This window comes from Limulus polyphemus, unplaced genomic scaffold, assembly GCF_000517525.1.
Source record: "Limulus polyphemus unplaced genomic scaffold, Limulus_polyphemus-2.1.2 Scaffold2787, whole genome shotgun sequence".
Taxonomy (NCBI): domain Eukaryota; kingdom Metazoa; phylum Arthropoda; class Merostomata; order Xiphosura; family Limulidae; genus Limulus; species Limulus polyphemus.
In genome coordinates, this window is record NW_013668397.1 from 30,379 (window position 1) to 36,454 (window position 6,076).

The 6,076-nt window shown below is 33.5% G+C and overlaps 1 protein-coding gene across 9 annotated transcripts in view; it reads left to right on the forward strand.

Annotated features, from left to right (window-relative positions):
- LOC106467902 (histone deacetylase 4-like) overlaps nt 1-6,076 on the forward strand; it is a 107,432-nt gene that overhangs the window by 19,438 nt on the left and 81,918 nt on the right. Inside the window, exon 1 of one of the 9 annotated variants that reach the window (XM_022396116.1) lies at nt 4,864-4,868. The exons of the other annotated variants lie outside the window; for them this stretch is intronic. The gene's annotated coding sequence lies outside the window, so the exon portion shown is untranslated. Of the gene's footprint in view, nt 1-4,863; nt 4,869-6,076 lie in introns of those variants that run through there. 9 annotated transcript variants of the gene reach the window in all.

Genomic DNA, 6,076 nt, shown 5'->3' on the forward strand with positions numbered 1-6,076 from the left:
TTTTGAACGTTCGGAAGAGTCAACGATGGAGCAGCTAATTTCGTTCAGGTGACTTTAGCCTTAAAACTGTGATGGTAGGGGCCGACATGTTGGAATTGATATTATTGCTCTGAAGACTGTTGTTGAGTCTAACCCAAGGCAATACACTCGTGAAATGGCCCTGAAATTGATAGTCTTTCATGAAACAATACGTAAACATATAAATAATATGGGAAATTCCATAAAGAAGGTCTTTGAGCATCCATGTCCCATAGTTACATAAGTATAAGGAAAATGTATAACTAATGATCACATAGCAGTCTAAGCTGTCTCGACTTTACATGGAGAATAAAATTCCTACATTACTGGCTTCCCCACTTTGTCTATCGAAAGCTTGCCGGATCAAGTGATATGTCCACTTCTATCCCTATCTTGTTTGGTTACTTTTTTTCAAGTTCAGTAGTCAGTTCATAGCTTTTTTATTTAGTGATAATTTTTTCTTACACGTGTTTACTTTTTTTATAAGATGGCGTACGTGAGTTACTAGGTTATATAGTGTATTCTAAAGCTTTATAAATTTTGCATAGAATAATAATAATAATAAAATAGGTAGTCAAAGATGGTGAAAGCTATTTTGTTCTACCAAATGATAAAATTATAGTTACAGCTAGAACTAGTTAGTCGCTAGGCCTGTTGAAGAAGGATGATGATGGACGGAACGAAAATAAGAAATCTCGGTTTTGGCTATCCGCCGGTTTTCGACTTTGGGACGCTCTGGATATCTAAAAAGCGGCACACACACACACACAGGAGATAGAGCGACTGTGCTAGGTAACTCTTCATATCTAGCTTCTGATGACCTTTAGATAAGAAAATCCAGATGACTTTTGTATTGCTTTAATACGGGCGTCCGTGCCATTCTAGAGAGTGCTAGTGTGCTCTCCGATAAATATAAGAAGGTTTAGTGGTACATCATTCGTGAAAAAAAAAATCAAAATATCAACTGCTAAATTTGCAAGAAAATATCCCCCATGACTGTTACAAGATTCAGTTAAAAGTTTAAACTAAAATAAAATTCTTTAAAATGATGAATTGATTCACAGACCTAACACGTTTTTCGTTATTTACGTAAAGTATATTTTTAGAATTTCTACTGGTGACACATAATGGAGGCGAAGCACCATCGTTACTAACGTTAACGTCATATGACTGCAGCATGTGCAAAATAACGAAAAAAATCACAACCTCAATATTTACAACCATTTTCGTGAAGTCTTTGAATCTTGGTTTGTGAAACGTGCTTTAAAAAATGCCTTTCTTATACGTTTTGAGGTTTTGGAAACCCAGCAAGAAGGGATAAAACAGACCTTGTTCCTAATCTGTCATATCTTGTTTTTTAGGAAAGTGAAAAAAAACACTGTCAGAAAAGAAAGGTATAAAATATTTTGCCATGTATTTATATGCATGTAAACACAGAAGAAAATCTTGACTCGCTTTACACTTGTTTTGTTTAGTTTCTAATCACGAATAGTCTGAAAGTTTAAAATTAGAAATGTTTTGAAAAATGTTTATTTGGCAGATGAAAAAGGCACGCATTTTTTGTTTTGTTTTAATCACAACTTGTAAGTAAATTTTTCTAAGTTCATTTGACACTATTAAACTAATATTTGATTTTGACATATTTCAAAATCACGTGTGTCTGTGTAATAGCGTCATATCTCATAATAAACTGAGCACGAAGGCAGTTTTGCATTTGTAGATTAACAAGTTAGTTGTCAATTCTGGTGTATTTAAATAAATAGGTAAACAGACTAAGAAAACAAGGGTGTGATATGCAATAATAAAAATATCGGGAGGGGAACAAGTAATCACACAATCACAAATGGTATGTTTAAATCAGACAACAAAATTATATATATGTATAGCACAGAGGCTGTATTATACGTCTCAGGGTTATGTGCAGCGACCTATGGTTAGATGGAGAGATAGAGGTAGAGACACTGTGTTGATTGAAAATAACATATAAAAATAGGTTTTCGCTCTTGTTCTATTTAGTAAAGTATGCCAGTATAGAGGGGTGGATACTTTCCTGAACAAACTACTGATAAGTGAATTTTCAGAATGCAAATTGATAGCAGACAACTTAATCATAAAGGTATATCTGTCTTTCACACTTAAAATAGTGCTTAATCATAAAGGTATATCTGTCTTTCACACTTAAAATAGTGCTTAATCATAAAGGTATATATCTGTCTTTCACACTTAAAATAGTGCTTAATCATAAATATATATCTGTCTTTCACACTTAAAATAGTGCTTAATCATAAAGGTATATCTGTCATGTCTAACTGGGTTAGTAAGTGACTTGCTTAAAGACCCCCCCCCCCCAACACACACACCAGTGGCTCAGCGGTAAGTTTATGGTCTTATAACGCTAAAACTCGGGTTTCGATACACGTGGTGGGCACAGCAGAGATAACTTATTGTGTAGCTGTACGCTTAACAACAAACAAGACTTGCTTTAAAAAGCAAAGTTATGTTTTGAAGGAGATTTTGTGATATATATAGGAGTACAAGGAATACAGTCCGAGTACACCTCTCTGGATTCCAATCACGGTAAATGAAGTGGAAAAACAGACTCCATTAGTAGCTGCGAAGTTTACTATTTTTTAAAAAATGTGCGTTACTAGCAGTATTTAGTGGTTTGGCCATTTCACTAAGTTTTCTGTTTTCTCACTGGACGGAGAAAGGTAAAAGTAAGAGTACTACATCTTTCGTGTATTTTGGTCTTTTGTTACACGTAAACGATTTAATTGTAATTTGACAGTTGTATAGAACACCGAAGTAAAAGAAAAAGACAAAATAAAATAAAAATATTTAATAAGCATTTTGCTCTGAAGGTTTAATATCATTGTTTTGTGTGTGTGTGTGTGTGTTGTTTTTTTTTACATTTTAGAGCGTGGTATGTAGTAAATGCAGAGACTTTGACCAATTTTTACATTTACATAAAACTAAAATGCTACCTGGGTATTCTTTCATATCTGCTGAATAATTGTACAGGGTGGTCCAAAATTATAATTCCTATTTTAAAATTTAATAATTGAATAACTAAGGAAATACAACCATGCAGTTTTCAACATCTTGTAACCCAACTCAAATAGTTTTTATTGTCATGTTTTGTTAGTTGTTGTTTTTTTTACCCCAGTGAGTAGTGTTACCCAGTAAAATGACAATTATGCGAAAAAAGGGCTTAACGCGTCGTTTGGCTTGCACAGACCAAGTCAGTGACTGTGGCGGAGCGCAATTACAGATGCCAGTACAAGAAAGAAGTATGGAGGTATGTTAAGGATATCGTTATCGCACAATTATAGCAAACATCACGGAGCTAAAGATCGGGATAATGGGCACCATCGCCACTGTAATTGTGGACATGTTGCAGCGAACGTGGACTGAAGGATAATATCGAATAGCCATTAATGGTGCACACGTAGAAGTCTACTGTTTGAGTTGGGTTACAACATGTTGAAAACTGCGTGGTTGTATTTCTTAGTTAGTTAATTATTAAAGTTTAAAATAGAAAAGATAATTTTGGACCACCCTGTATTACCCGTAATGTGTAGATAGGTTAATTCTATTGTTCTAATTGAACTCTGTATATTTTGGCTGTATCGAAACACTACGACTATAGATCTAAAACAAAGAAGTCAAATTATTGTTTGAATTCAGGTTTCGTGTTGAAAATATGTTTAGTTGATATTAATTTCCAATCAGAACCTAGAGTGACACTAAAATTCAACCTAGTCTATATATATAATATAATTGTCTGTTTTATGTACCGTGGGGTGTGGATAGGTATTCACCAAAATTAGTATGAAGGTTCATTAGGTCCATGCGGGGGTAGATACAAATTTTTGAATTTGTGTTTTGCAGTTTTTATTGGCGTTTTTGCGTTTTTCCACTACTTCGCCCCCTGTAGATGGATCTTCACCAAATTTGGTATGGAAGTTCATTGGGTCCTTGGAGAGATACTTACGAATTTTCAGTTATGCGGTTTTTATGGGCGAGTCTGCGTTTTTTTACAATTACATATAAGGGAAGCAACTTTTCATGCCCTAAGATAACCTTTCATTAATCATGAATTTACATAACTTCCGTCCATGGGACGGGTACTCCAGCTAGTAATAAATATAATTACTTAAATATACTTTTCTTATGTTATATGTTATGTGGCCCGGCATGGCCAGGTGGTTAGGGCGATCGACTAGCAATCTGAGGCCGCGGGTTCGAATCCCCGTCACACCAAACATGCTCGCCCTTTTAGCCGTGGGGGCGTTATAATGTGACGGTCAATCTCACTATTCGTTGGTAAAAGAGTAGCCCAAGAGTTGGCGGTGGGTGGTGATGACTAGCTGCCTTCCCTCTAGTCTTACACTGCTAAATTAGGGACGGCTAGCGCAGATAGCCCTCATGTAACTTCAAACAAACAAACAATATGTTATGTTACTTATAAAGATTAGAATGCATTGTTTCATTAGTTAGATATCCTTGCAGTGGACGGTATTGTTCGTTATATAGAAACATGACAACAGATGGAAGATTCTGATAATTTCCAAGGAAACATTATAGCTTTGTAGGCAAGAAAACGTTGAAAGCAGTTACATCGAATGGTTAATGATATATTGGCGAAAAGATCGGTCCTGTCTACAGAGTCGCAACAATGTTACATATATATATATATTCCATCCTTCTAACTTGGCTGGAGTCATTACTGTGCCTCTAGATTTTGTGTTAACTGGTATAAAAGAAACAATTCCAGTTTGACAGACTTTAACAAATTATCATCTAAATATTTGTCTAACAACCTCTCGTTCAAATATTTTCGATGGAATGTGAACATGTTTATTTCTTTACTCTCTGTTAGCAATTCTAAGATTACACTTTTTGCATTATCGAACAAAAAGTTAATGTCAAACGAAAATATTTACCTAGTTTTTCATCCACTACACATCAATTTTATATACAGTTTGTCTTAATTTTTTAGTTTGTTTATCTATCGTTTAAATACAGTCTTCTTTGTCTTTGTCAGACAGTTTTACTTTTTTTTTAAATTATAATAAATAATTAAAAACAACGTTTTATATTTACACAATAAAAACTTTATTGAAGCCGTACGACTTTAAAATATCTCTCTACAAGTACATGTTTCGACGTGATTTATTGTGTAAATATAAAACGTTGTTTTTATTTATTTATTATAATTTTAAAAAAAAGTAAACACAAGTGCATAGTTATACTCTTTTTGTTATTTTGATCGTGTGGTACTGACTGGAGTATATTCAAATTTATTTACAAATTGAAAATATAATAAAATAAGACCACAGAACCACACATAAAATTTGTTAACAACTTTTAGTTTTTACAGTTTTATCAGGGCATAAAAACTCTTTTGAAACCTTTCGAGACAATTTTAGAAAAAAAAGTATTTTGTGGGGTATTGTTTTGTATTTGTTTGTTATTTAGTTTTATTTCTTTATCATCGGTCCATTTGTACGGCTATCCATTCATTCTTTTGTTTGTTTTTCACAAATATTATTACTTGTGTATTTTTGTCAATAATTTATAATCTGTATAACTGTTCATTTATATTACAATATACCTGTTTTCTTATCTATTTATTCGTTCTAACATATCTCTCCTTTTATTTGTGGAGGGTCCGTTTTTGAGTCCATATTACTGTCTTTTCATTTTTCTGTAACCTATTTAACTAATTTCGTGACTTTGTCGTCGAGTGTCCTGTTTCTCTATTCAACCGTTGCCAGACTATTCATAAATATAGTGGATTCTTTTTATACTCTGTATTTCCGTCAGGAAATCATTGACAAGTATTTTTAAAAAATTGAAATAATTAAGTATGATGTATGGGTGGCAGTGCCAAAACAGTACAGAAACAAGGTAGGGACGAATACACAAACCCATACAAAAATCACTACATAAGTAGCCAAATCTCTCCAAGAATAACCTTTATCTACAACTAAATGTCGAATTCCTGCCAGTTGCATGAATTCAGGTTTGAATAAAAACATTTAAACGGAATAGT